The following is a 14,510-nucleotide window of genomic DNA, read 5'->3' on the forward strand; positions in this document are numbered from 1 at the left end:
GTTTAATAATATCCTTTCTATAATAGGGTGACCAGAACTGTACACAGTATTCCAAGTGTGGCCTTACCAATGTCCTGTACAACTTCAACAAGATGTCCCAACTCCTGTATTCAATGTTCCGACCGATGAAACCAAGCATGCTGAATGTCTTCTTCACCACTCTGTCCACCTGTGACTCCACTTTCAAGGAGCTATGAACATGTACCCAAAGATCTCTGTTTTGTAACTCTCCCCAACGCCCTACCATTAACTGGGTAAGTGCTGCCCTGGTTCAATGCATCAAAATGCATCACCTTGCATTTATCTAAACTAAACTCCATCTGCCATTTGTCAGCCCATTGGCCCAATTGATCAAGATCCCATTGCAATCCGAGATAACCTTCCTCACTGTCCACCATGCCACCAACCTTGGTGTCATCTGCAAACTTACTAACCATGCCTCCTATATTCTCATCCAAATCATTAATATAAATGACAAACAACAGTGGACCCAGCACTGATCCCTGAGGCACACCGCTGGTCACAGGCCTCCAGTTTGAAAAACAACCCTCTGCATCTGTCATCAAGCCAATTTTGTATCCATTTCGCGACCTCACACTTTTTTCCACTTTGAGGAATAGTGGAGAGGTGGAGGAAGGGTTTCTGGGCTGATTATCAGCCTGTTGAACCATGTCATGAACAAGTCCGGGTATGCAACTCAAACCTGGAGCTTCTGGCACAGGGGTGGGGACAGTAGCACTACACCACAAGACCGCGTTCCAGTACCATGAATCCCCTCCATTCATTTGGTAAATCACTTTTAGCAGTCCTGTTGATGAATAAAGACATTTCACAATAACACAATAACTTCTCCTGGTGCAATGTTAGAACTGACTGCACTAGCACCATCTATTTGTCATTATAGGAAACTACATTGAATTACTCACCATATTCAGAAGGAAATTCAAAATAATTCAGATATTTGTGAGTTCAAATAAATAGGTCAATTAAGATATAAAAAATGTCAAAGGCAGGAATATAGACTACTTTGCAAGATAAAGGTATTACCAATTTTATTAATATAGTCAACAAAACTTTCTACCCTTCAGGAGGGAAGACAAGCTTCGTAATGTTCAATTGCTTGATTCTTATCCCTCAGAGTACTTCAATTGTTCGACAGCAACACAATGGTGTCTAGCATATTTGTCTCAAATTGAGATATGCCGATTGCCAAACAAGAAGCAAGATCAGATTTGAAGCCCAAGCTCCCATAACAACAACCACTTATTTTCATATGGCACATTTAATATAATGAAACACCCTAGGGGCTTCACAAGGGCATCGTGGAACAGTGCATGATACTGAGACACACACGGAGGATATTCAGAGCCACACACGGAGGATATTCAGTCAGATGATCAAAAGCTTGGTCATTAGGAAGTGTCTTGAAAGGAGGCAAGCAAGATAGAGGCAGATAGGTGTAGAGGGGAAATTCCACAGCTTGTGGCCTAGGCAAGTGAAAACAGTCACCAGTGGTGCAGTAATTGTGATTGGGAATGTACAAGAGGAGCGCAGAAAGCGAAGGGTTGCAAGGCTGGGGGAAGGGCAAGGCCGCAAAGGTATTTGAAAACAAAGGACGAGAACTTAAAAATCAAAGTGTTGCTACATGAAGAGCCAACGTAAGTCAATGAGCACAGGGGTGATGGGACTTGGCGCATGCAAGACACGGGGCAGAGTTTTGACTGACCGAGTTTGCAGAGGGCAGACAAGTGAGAGACCAGCCAGAAATATGTTTGAATAGTCAAATCAAGAGGTAACAAAAGGCACAGGTGAGATTGTCTGCAGATCAGCTGAGATCAGGGCAACATTAAGCAATGCTACAGAAATGGAATTACGCTGTGTTGGGGAGCTGGTGTCACATTTGATCAAGATGAACTCCTGACCTCAAACACATGGTTTGGCAAGGCTGTGAACAGACTGGCTTAATCTCCGAATGTTGCCAGGGAGAGGGATGGGAGTTAGGGAACAGATTTTGGAGCTGGGGCCAAAAACGGTGGTTTCCGTCTTCCCAAAACATGCTTGGAGGAATATTCTGTTCATCCAGTACTGGATGCCAGATAGGCAGTCAGATAATTTATCAACCGTGGAGTCGTTGTCGAGAGAGGTGCTGGAGAGGTAGAGCTGGTCATCAGCAGCATACATCTGCAAACTAACAGCATTCTGTGGATGCCAAGGGATGTATGTAGATCAGAAACACATGGGAGATAATGAAAGATCCTTGGGAAAAACTAGAGGTAATGGTGTGCAAACAGGAAAAGAAGTGAATACAACTGATGTGTTAACTATGAATAGATAGCTAGGAATGGCACCACATCAGTTCAGCTAGATGAGTGGAGGGGCATTGAAGGAGAATCATGTGGACAGTTATGCCAAAAGCTGCAGACTGAGAAGAACAAGAAAGGGAAGTTTACTTTTAATCGCAGTCACAGAGGATACCTTTACTAAAAGCAGTTTTGGTACAGTGAAAGAGGCGAAAGTCTGATCGGAAGATTTTTTAAATGGCAATCCAGGAAAGTTGGAAACAAGTTGGGACAAGGAAGAGGTTGGAGATGGGACAGTAATATGCAAGGATGAAGGAGTCCGGGGTTGAGGAGAGGGGCAACAACTGAAGGGAGGGGGCTGGGGGAAGTTGGAAGGTCTACAGTTAAAACAAGGCTAGAATGTAGGGCTATGTAATGACTAATCGTCCGGTGGCTCTGACATCCATCATTAAGAGGAGCTTCGAAAGGTTAGTCATCGCACAAATCAATTCCCACCTGCCAGACCGCCTGGATCCACTACAGTTCGTCTATCGCTGCAACAGGTCCACTGCAGACGCCATCTCCCTGGCCCTAGACTACAGCTCAGCCTTTAACACCATTATCCCCATGAGACTCATCTCCACACTTCGCGGCCTGGGACTTGGCTCCTCCTTCTGCAACTGGATCCGAGACTTCCTAACCCACAGACCGCAGTTAGTAAGGATAAACAACAACACCTCCTCCACGATCACCCTCAACACCAGTGCTCCGCAAGGCTGCCTCCTCAGCCCCTTACTACACTCCTTATACACCTATGACTGTGTGGCCAAATTCCCCTCAAACTTGATTTTCAAGTTTGCTGACGACACCACTGTAGTGGGTTGGATCTCAAACAATGACGAGACAGAGTACAGGAATGAGATAGAGAATCTGGTGAACTGGTGCAACGACAATAATCTCTCCCTCAATGTCAACAAAACGAAGGAGATAGTCATTGATTTCAGGAAGCGTAGTGAAGGGCATGCCCCTGTCTTCATCAATGGGGACGAAGTAGAAATGGTCGGGAGCTTCAGGTTTTTAGGTGTCCAGATCACCAACAACCTGTCCTGGTCCCTTTTTGCGGACATTGTTAGGAAAGCCCACCAACGCCTCTACTTATTCAGGAAACTAAGGAAATTAGACATGTCTGCTACAACTCTCACCAACTTCGACAAATGCACCATAGATAACATTCTTTTTAGTTGCATAACAGCTTGGTATGGCTCCTGCTCTGCCCAAGACCACAAGAAACTACAAAGGGTCATGAACAAAAGTCTGAGGACACGTAACAACCAACTCAAGAACAGCTTCTTCCCTGCTGCCATCAGACTTTTAAATGGACCTATCTCACATTAAGTTGATCTTTCTCTACACCCTAGCTATGACTGTAACACTATATTCTCCACTCTCTCCTTTCCTTCTCTATGTACGGTATGCTTTGTCTGTATAGTGCACAAGAAACAATACTTTTCACTGTATACCAATACATGGACAATAATAAATCAAATCAAAAACAGGAGATAGGTTCCACGGCCAGATGAACTCAGAAGGAACATGAGAACTTAGGAGAGAAACTGGAGGAAGATGCAAGTTGAGGCAAGGGTATAGATGACCAAAGAATAGAATCACTACAGTGCAGAAAGAGGCCATTTGACCCATCAGGCCTGAACCAACAACAATCCCACCCAAGCCCTATCCCCGTAACCCCACGTAATTACCCTCTAGTCCCCCTGACACTAAGCAATTTAGCATAGCCGATCAACCTAATGTGCACGTCTTTCAGACTGTGGGAGGAAACCGGAGCACCCGGAGGAAACCCACGTAGACACGGGGAGAACGTGCAAACTCCACACAGTCACCCGAAGCTGGAATTGAACCCGGGTCTGTGACGCTGTGAGGCAGCAATGCTAACCACTGTGCCACCGTGTCACCCCACGGAGTTTTTCCAGGGAGTGAGTGGAATGGAGAATGTGAAGGAGCAGAATTCCATATGCAGGACTGTGAGGGAAGGTGTGCATGTGTGTGTAGTGACACAGGCTTTTAGGAGGGGGGGGGGGGTGGATTTTGTAAACAGCCAAACAACGAAGCATACTGCACTGGAGTTTTCCGTACATCTAGGCTCAGATACATGCAATCACCAAATAATATCTGATGTAATCACCAAATAACATGCTGACAAGCATGTTAAAGGGTTTTAATTAAGCAGTACCAAGTTAGTAATGAAATTAGAAAGTTTATTAAATCGTTATTCCTAATTCAACTTTCATTGAATTCATAAAAGGGTGGAGATTTAATTCTGGATTAAGTAAATTCAAGGTTATAAAACCATTCTTGATCATTTACAGACTACACAGATGTTTCTCACAGTATCTTATTTAAATTGAAGGTATTTCCTGGGCCAGAGCACTGCTGTATAATTAATGTTTCATTTTACCACAACTCATTAACTTTTTAAAAAGGGATTTTGAGCATTGCTATCCAATTCCAATATTACGACTTGGTGATTTACTGTCTCAAAATTGATTCATACAGCAAAATGGCGCAAGATATAGCAAGCCATGGAACAAATCTAACAACAATAGCAACACGGCAACTATAATGAAGACAGGATTGAGGCCAATTATATTTTTTAGCACAGTCACATCATAAAATCTTAGGAAAGTAATATTCGAGCTGTAGCACTGTACCTCACCATTAAGAAGTTTAACAACACCAGGTTAAAGTCCAACAGGTTTATTTGGTAGCAAATACCATAAGCTTTCGGAGCGCTGCCCCTTCGTCAGATGGAGTGAAAATCTGTTCTCCAACAGTGCACAGAGACACAGAAATCAAGTTACAGAATACTAATTAGAATGCAAATCTCTACAGCCAGCCAGGTCTTAAAGGTACAGACAATGTGGGTGGAGGGAGCATTCAACACAGGTTAAAGAGATGTGTATTGTCTCCAGACAGAACAGCTAGCAAGATTCTGCAAGATCAGGGGGAAAGCTGTGGGGGTTACTGATAATGTGACATAAATCCAACATCCCGGTTTAGGCCGTCCTCATGTGTGCGGAACTTGGCTATCAGTTTCTGCTCAGCGACTCTGCGCTGTCGTGTGTCGTGAAGGCCACCTTGGAGAACGCTTACCTGAAGATCCAAGGCTGAATGCCCGTGACTGCTGAAGTGCTCCCCCACAGGAAGAGAACAGTCTTGCCTGGTGATTGTCGAGCGGTGTTCATTCATCCGTTGTCGTAGCGTCTGCATGGTTTCCCCAATGTACCATGCCTCGGGACATCCTTTCCTGCAGCGTATCAGGTAGACAACGTTGGCAGAGTTGCAAGAGTATGTACCGTGTACCTGGTAGATGGTGTTCTCACGTGAGATGATGGCATCCGTGTCGATGATGCGGCACGTCTTGCAGAGGTTGCTGTGGCAGGGTTGTGTGGTGTCATGGTCACTGTTCTCCTGAAGGCTGGGTAGTTTGCTGCGGACAATGGTCTGTTTGAGGTTGCGTGGTTGTTTGAAGGCAAGAAGTGGGGGTGTGGGGATGGCCTTGGCGATTAAGCCATTGAAGAGTAAGCAACATATCTGAATCAAATGCTGTGGATGGCTCCCCAGCAAAGTTGTGCATGACGCTGGTCAGCCATACGCTGAGGATCCACTTCTTGTGCCAAAGTATGCGTTTTCCTCATCAAGATCTGTATGATCCCATCAAACATGTATTTATTCTGGTCCTAGAGTTTTACCACACTAAAAGAGGCACTTCATCCCATCATGTCTGTGCTAGCCATCAAACACCTATCTACTCTAATCCCATTTTCCAGCAATTGGTTTGTAAACTTGTATGCTATGGCGATTCAAGTGCATATCTAAATGCTTCTTAAATGTTCAGGGTTCCTGCTTCTACCACCCTTTCAGGAGAAAATCTCTCATGTCACCATTCTCTCTTTTGCCAATTGCCTTATTCTGTACCTGCTGGTTCACGATCCTTCCACCGATTGAAATAGTTTCTCCCATCGACTTTGCCCAGACCCCTCATGATTTTGGAATACCTCTATCAAATCTCCTCTCAATCAAATGGATCAGTCCCAACTTCTCCAATCTATGTAACTGAAGCTCTTCATCCCTATGACCACACTCACGAACGGGCAAATTTTTAAGTATCTGCAAAAAGTGTTTTTTTACAATACCATTGCGAAATGGCTGACCTTAATATAATGTGCATAAATGTGTAAAGTTGAGTTTTTGCGCTAACTGAAACAAAAGACAAGTTCCAAAGAAAAATCCATCGATATGCCCCAGAAATGTTCTCCAATCTTCATCTCCGAATTCTCTCAATTTCCCTTGCGAGTTAGCTTTATGGTCTTTTGTACAAGTCTATCAATTTGTCCCAGGTTAAAATTCACTATGTATAATTTACTCTTCTGTGTGAATGGGCGAGAGCCCTATGGATCGCCCGGCGGGAAATTGAGCCAATCAACAGGAGGGCACAGACCACTTGTCAAGGAGGGACTCGCAGTTGGGAGCCAGCGAGTCAAGAAGAGCAGTCGCATTTGAATTTAGTCTTACCTTGTTAAAACATATCTTTTTTAAAAACTCTGTTGGCAATTGTGGTGAACCACTGTAACACTGTCTGTATATGGGATGTGCCCGGACACGTCCCTGCTGCCTTAATCCGTGGCTCCGCCCTCCTCAGGGTATAAAGGTGGCTGCTCTCCGCCCCTTTGCCTCAGTTCGAGTTAGCCATCGGTTTGGGAGTGCTTCTGTTCTTGTTAATAAAAGCCTGTTGTTCCGCAACCTCTCGTCTTTGCGTGTATCAATGGTGCATCAATTTTATTAACAACATTTTTGAAATGGAGCAACTCCTGAAACCTGACAAATTGGATTTGGATCCGCAGGCAGTTGGCGCCTCTAATTCGTTTGATCACTGGCTGCGCTGTTTTGAGACCTTCATCGCCTCCTCCTCCTCCGTCGTCGTAACAGACATCGACAAACTGCATGTGCTCCACGCCCGCGTCAGAGCTCACGTCTTCGCGATGATCCACGACGCACAGACTTACCAGGAGGCAATCGATCTCCTCAAGAGCCAATACAACCGGCAACCGAACGAAATCTACGCCAGACACCTGCTGGCCACTCGCAGACAGCAGCCCAGGGAATCGACTGAGCAATTCCTGCGTGAGCTGCGAGCACTCGGTAGAGCCTGCAACTGCAAGGTCGTTTCAGCCGCCCAAAACGACGACCTGATCAGAGATGCCTTTGTCGTGGGCATCAGGTTGACCTATATCCGGCAGCGTCTGCTGGAGCAAGGTGGACTGGACCTTAAGAAAACTGTGGAACTTGCCAGCTCGCTGGAGGTAGCGTCCCGGAACCTCGAGGCCTACACCCCCGACCACGAGGGCGCACCGTGGACAGCGCGACCGCAGCCATCGCTGTACCCAGGAGGGCCGCAAACCTACGCTGCGCACAGTCCCGAAGCCGAACTGACCACTGCGGCAGTCCCCGGAGGCCCGAGATGCTACCTCTGCGGCCTGGAGAAGCACCCACGACGACGCTGCCCGGCGAAAGACGTGATCTGCTCTGGCTGCGGTAAGAAGGGTCACTACCTGAAGGTTTGCAGGGCAAAATCGGCCCCCAGGCCCAGCAGCGCCGCGTGCGATCCGCGGGAGGGACCGTCGTCGATGCCATCGGCCTCGTGCGATCCGCGGGTGCCACTATTTTGGATGCCATCGGCCGCGTGCGACCCACAGAGGCAGCTTTCTTGGACGCCATAGGCCACGTGCGGCCCACGGGAGCCACCATCTTGGGTGACGTCAGCCGACTCACGGGTGCCACCATTTTGGGAACCGTCCACCGCATCGCCTAATCCGACAGTGGCCTCAGTCGCATTGGACCAGTCCAGGCCTCACCAGCTCGCCTGGTCGATGATGGACGTCAAGGTAAATGGCCACACTACTAACTGCATATTCGACAGTGGGAGTACGGAGAGTTTCATCCACCCTAACACGGTGAGTCGCTACGCACTGCCAGTACTGCCAATGCAGCAATCAATCTCTATGGCTTCGACGTCCCGGTCAGTGAATGTCCTCGGGTACTGTGTAGCAAATCTGACTGTACGGGGCACGGTGTACAACAAGTGCAGGCTCCTCGTGCTGCCACAGCTCTGCGCTGCCGTACTACTGGGGCTAGATTTCATGTGTCACCCTGGGAGTGTCACCATGGTGTATAATGGGCCTTTTCCCCCATTCTCCGTCCAAAATCCACAGCTAACAGACCAGCCACCGCTCACCACCTGTGGTCTCTCGACCCTCAAAGTCGCCCCTCCCTCGCTCTTTGAACACCTCACCCCCGACTGCAAGCTCATTGCCACCAAAAGCAGACGGTACAGCGCTGGTGATAGAGTGTTCATCAAGTCCGAGGTGCGACGCCTCCTGGGGGAGGGGATCATTGAAGACAGTACCAGTCCCTGGAGAGCCCAAGTGTGGTTGTCAAGACGGGGGAGAAACTTTGCATGGCTATTGACTACAGTCAGACCATCAACCGATACACGCAGCTGGACGCGTATCCCCTTCCCTGCATATCTGACATGGTCAATCAGATTGCACAATATCGGGTGTTCTCCAGCATTGATTTGAAGTCTGCATACCACCAGCTCCCTACCCGCCGGGAAGACCGCCAATACACTGCCTTCGAGGCGGATGGCAGTCTCTACCACTTCCTTCGGGTCCCCTTCGGTGTCACCAGCGGGGTCTCGGTATTCCAGCGTGAGATGGACCGAATGGTGGACCAGAACGGGCTGTGGGCCACCTTCCCGTACCTGGATAACGTCACCATCTGCGGCCACGATCAGCAGGACCACAACGCCAACCTCCAAAAATTTCTCCACACTGCGGCACTCCTTAACCTGACCTACAATAAGGAGAAGTGTGTATTCCGTACGCGCCACCTCGTCATCCTTGGTTGTGTTGTGGAGAACGGGGTCATCGACCCTGACCCCGACCGCATGCGTCCCCTCCTGGAACTTCCCCTCCCCACCACCCTCAAAGCACTGAGGAGATGCCTAAGGCTTCTTCTCGTACTACGCCCAGTGAGTCCCCAATTATGCGGACAAAGCCCGTCCGCTCATCAAATCCACATCTTTTCCCCTAGTGGCGGAGGCCCGGCTGGCCTTTGACCGCATCAAAGCGGATATCGCGAAGGCCACGATGCACGCCGTAGACGAATCCACCCCATTTCAGGTGGAGAGCGATGCGTCTGACTTTGCCCTAGCCGCCACTCTTAACCAGGCGGGCAGACCCGTGGCCTTCTTCTCGCACACCCTCCAGTGCCCTGAAATTCGACACTCCTCTGTCGAAAAAGAGGCACAAGCCATCGTGGAGGCAGTGTGGCACTGGTGCCATTACTTAGCTGGTAAACGGTTCACCCTGCTCACGGACCAATGGTGCGTTGCCTTTATGTTCAGCAATGCGCAGCGGGGCAAAATCAAGAACGACAAGATTTTGAGGTGGAGGATCGAGCTCTCCACCTACAATTATGACATTTTATAGCGGCCTGGCTAGCTCAATGAATCCCCAGACGCCCTGTCCCGGGGGACCTGTGCCAGCGCGAACCTAGACCGGTTACAGACTCTCCACGATGACCTCTGCCACCCGGGGGTGACCAGGTTCTTCCATTTCATCAAGGCCCGGAACCTGCCCTATTCCATCGAGGAAGTCAGGTCTGTAACCAGGCACTGCCAAGTCTGCACGGAGTGCAAGCTGCACTTCTACCGGCCAGACAGAGCGCACCTCATCAAAGCCACCCGCCCTTTCGAACGCCTGAGCGTAGACTTCAAAGGCCCCCTCCCCTCCTCTAACCGCAACGTCTACTTCCTCAACGTCGTTGATGAATATTCGCAGTTCCCCTTCACTATCCCCTGCCTGGGTATGACCTCGGCCACGGTCGTCAGGGCCCTGAACAGCCTCTTCACCCTGTTTGGTTTCCCCAGCTATATTCATAGCGACCGGGGGTCCTCTTTTATGAGTGACGAGCTGCGACAGTACCTACTCTCCAAAGGCATAGCCTCGAGTAGGACCACCAGCTACAACCCGAGGGAACGGACAGGTGGAGAGGGAGAATGCGACAGTCTGGAAGGCCATTTTATTAGCTCTCCGGTCTAAGGGTCTTCCAGTCTCCCGCTGGCAAGAGGTCCTCCCTGATGTGCTACACTCAATTAGGTCACTACTGTGCACGGCTACCAACGCCACCCCTCATGAACGAATGTTTGTTTTCCCCAGGAAGTCCTCCTCGGGGACCTCACTACCGTCGTGGCTGACGTCCCCTGGCCCTGTCCTGCTCCGGAAGCACGTGCGGACCCATAAATCGGACCCCCTGGTCGAAATGGTCCGGCTCCTCCACGCCAACCCCCAATACGCCTATGTGGCATATCACGACGGGTGGGAGGACACTGTCTCCATTCGCGATCTGGCCCCCGCAGGTACTACGTCCCACAGCCCCTCACCCCCAGCTCCAAACGTTGTCCATGATGCACCAGAGTCGCAGCACGCTCATTTAGCCCCCGTGTACGGCACGCCTGAGCCCCAGGAGCAGCCCCCACACACCCGGCAGTCTGAAGGCGCTACGGACGACACCACCGGTTATGGACTGGCGCCTGACTCATCACCGCGGCCTCCTGAACCGGCGCCACAGCTGACACTGCGGTGGTCGCAGCGACAGATCAAGCCCCCGGAGAGACTGAACTTGTAACTTGAATCAATAACTTGTGACTGTTGTTTCCACCACCTCGCCCCCACTGAACTCTTTTTAAACAGGGGGTGAATGTGGTGAACCACTGTAACGCTGTCTGTATATGGGATATGCCTGGGCACGCCCCTGCTGCCTTAATCCGGGACTCCGCCCTCCTCGGGGTATAAAGGTGGCTGCTCTCCGCCCCTTTGCCTCAGTTCGAGTTAGCCATCGGTTTGGGAGTGCTCCAGTTCTTGTTAATAAAAGCTTGTTGTTCCGCAATCTCTAGTCTTTGCGTGTATCAATGGTGCATCAGCAATATAGTCTTTATTGTTAAAGCTACATGCAGTTGCCCTCAATCTATCACAGCTCTGAGACTGTCCAAATTTCATGTAGAATCCTTACATCTTTGAAAAAAGGAGAAACGAATTCCACACTAGTCAGACTTGGAGTCAAATACAGGCCTCGGAAGAGTTTAAATAATTGCACCCTCAAAGAAAAAAATGAATATTGCGATATGAAATAGCAACATTATCAATTTACAATAAAGATATACGTGGGAATGAAAGTTTTGTTTTTATAAAAAGAACATATAAAAGAAAAAAGGCCATCACTTTCCTGAAATGACAGTCTTTCCAATAGCCCCCACATCACAGGCCACAATGTGCCATCCAGTAAGCTGTCCTGAACATTATGTGAAGGATTCAGCAACACTTGCAGTTTTAAACCACGATAAAATACAAGTTTTGGACCCAGTCATCAATCCAGGCATAAACTGCACCCATTTTGAGAAGCACTTCCTCTTGCCCTCATCGCTCTCAAGTTTCCACTCATTCATTTGTATATCTCCAAAACAAAATCGGACATGAAGAAATGCAATACTTTTAAATAAATGTGACGTAGTTAGGACTTGAAACTTGATGCAGTTTGAATATAGCTCACAACATAAAACATTTTCAATCAGAGAGTGTCCAGTCATCACTTGCAACTGACCAGTTAAGTAACATTTGCTAGTTGTGAACAAACTATGAAACCTGAATGTAATGTGCCTGTTTGTGCCCTTGCATCCAAAATATTGCCATTCACCAAATTGCACAATGGTGATTCATTTGATCTGGGGGCATGCAGTGCTTTTCAAAACAAAACTAGTGCAAATGTTCAGGCAAGCTTACTTTGTACTGGACTTCAACTCCCACTTGAAATTCCAGAATCTTTTATATGGGCTTTGATGATTTCAGGCAAATTGCACGAAGAACGCCACAGCCAATTGAAAACTCCAGGCCTTAATGCATTGAGAGATTAAACAATAGAATTTGAGTCTCTGATAATTTAATAGCAATGCCAAAATGATAAAGACTAGACAACAGAATATCTGTCAGCAGCTAACAATGAACAAAACACAAAAGAAAAGCATGAATAATTAAACCATATACAGCCTGTGAACCTTGGGGAATTGAAGTGCTCAATAAATTGAACACAACTCATCAATAATTCAATGCTTTGGCTTAAAAGGAAACAACATTTATTTCATTTTCATCGCAAGGCTTTTGACAGGGTTGAACAGCTGCATAACCTCTTCCGCACAGTTCTCAAAGCGGGATTTGACACATTCTGCGGCAATACGTATGTGCACATATTCATGTTAAACTCACTACCCAATTTGCCCATCATACTGCTGTAATAATGCATGCTCACGGATAGAGTCAGGAACACAAAAGGTATTTAATAACAAAGAAAAACCGTCCAGAGGCTAGCAGCCCACCGGCTGCCCTAGTCCTGACATGTCTTCAGCCCAAGAGAGGACTCCACCCCCTGGGGCATGAACCAATTTTCGGACCCTATTGGTTCCTCAAGCCAGGTGACCCTTTTCTGCTGTGTTGTCCTTAAAAGGGACAATTGCCCGGATTACCTCATACGAGCAGTTCTGATCCAGGATTGAAATAGGTGCCATTAGTCTCTAATCTATTTCACTATCTCAGTTGCACAATACTTTGCAAAAAGTGTCCTCAAAATGAGCAACCAACTTTGAGGAATAAAGCACCAATTTCACCATCAACCCACAAAAATATGTATACAGAGCAGCGTTCAAGACATGAGGAAAATATGGATATGGCTGAGATTTGAATACCAATGGCTTGACTATTAAATTTTGTGAAGGTGTATGGCATGTTGTTGGGTAAAAATGCTTATGATCTTGCTTGATGGTTAAACTACAAGTAAATAAAGAATTCTGACATGCTGATTTGCGTACCAATTCTTTGCGACTCGCCCTCCTTCGTACCACAGTGCTTTATGCAATGTTGCCTTAACATATTTCAACACAGGTCCCATTTTAAAACTAATTTTTCAATAAAGGTATCACCTGTGGGCCATTTAATCTTACTCATTTCCCAATCTAATTTTAAAAGATTAAAATATTGCAGAAAACAACATCCAAATGTAGTTAATTTTACCAAAATCGAGTTCGGCAATAAACTCAAAGTCCAATCCAAAATTTTTAAAAAAGCAAGTTGGTTGATCAGGCAGCATCTGTGGAGATGTGGAGAAAAAGAGTTACCATTTCAGGTCAACCACCTTTCATCAGAACTGTGCTGACGAAAGATGATCGAACTAAACCATCAACTGCTTCGCTCTCCGCAGATGCTGACTGACCCGCTAAGTCTTTCCAGCGCTTTCTTCTATTTCAGATTTCCAATTGTAGTTTGTTTTAAAGCCTTATAAACAAAAAGAGTGCAATTCAAAAGGTAAGACAAATTTGTCTAAAAACAATACCAGATGTTGTGCTTTTCAATAAAGATTTGTTGTTCCTCCTCCACACATATTTGACAACGGTCGTCTTACACTGACCAGCATCAAGGAAAAGTAAAGCATCTAGTCATTAGCAACCCAACTGCACTTCAGATATCAACAGGCAATGAACAAGATCAAATGACAGGACTATTTATATGCCACGACAATTATGGCCACTTTCTAAGGCCTTCCATCTTGTGTGAAGTGTTAACTCTAGACTCAAAAGTCTTCATATGCAAAATAGTAAACACTTGAATCTTACCTCACAGCTGATGAACCCACAAGGATTTTCACCACAAATGTTGTTCCACTCCAGATCTTTCCAGAGGCAGTCACCAGATGGATTAGAAGCTTGTCTACTCCAATCAACACAAGCTAATTAACGTATTTTAAAGCTTCCAAATGCCTTTTTCAAAACAAAGAAGAAAAGCCATTGTTAGAGGTTGAGAGACCCTAATGGAATCCAATCATGAAAATTCTTTCAACCTTACTGGTTAAGTGCTGATGACAATGACAAGATATTCATAAACACCTTGGGCTACAAAATACACAGACACCCTTGCTAGCTATTGTTTTGGGAGAAGTGAGCAGGGTGTGGTGGTGTAAAAACCAGGTCAAAACATTGATTAGATGGGTGCACATTTTTGGGAATAAATCAAAATTTATTTTCTACATATCTGGTCTAGATTATCTCAC

At 46.9% G+C, this 14,510-nt stretch overlaps 1 protein-coding gene across 2 annotated transcripts in view; it reads right to left on the bottom strand.

Annotated features, from left to right (window-relative positions):
- kank1a (KN motif and ankyrin repeat domains 1a) overlaps nucleotides 1–14,510 on the bottom strand; it is a 313,072-nt gene that overhangs the window by 167,798 nt on the left and 130,764 nt on the right. Inside the window, exon 2 of one of the 2 annotated variants that reach the window (XM_078214318.1) lies at nucleotides 14,077–14,220. The exons of the other annotated variant lie outside the window; for it this stretch is intronic. The gene's annotated coding sequence lies outside the window, so the exon portion shown is untranslated. The remainder of the gene's footprint in view (nucleotides 1–14,076; nucleotides 14,221–14,510) is intronic. 2 annotated transcript variants of the gene reach the window in all.

This window comes from Mustelus asterias, chromosome 6 (genome assembly GCF_964213995.1).
Source record: "Mustelus asterias chromosome 6, sMusAst1.hap1.1, whole genome shotgun sequence".
Classification (NCBI taxonomy): domain Eukaryota; kingdom Metazoa; phylum Chordata; class Chondrichthyes; order Carcharhiniformes; family Triakidae; genus Mustelus; species Mustelus asterias.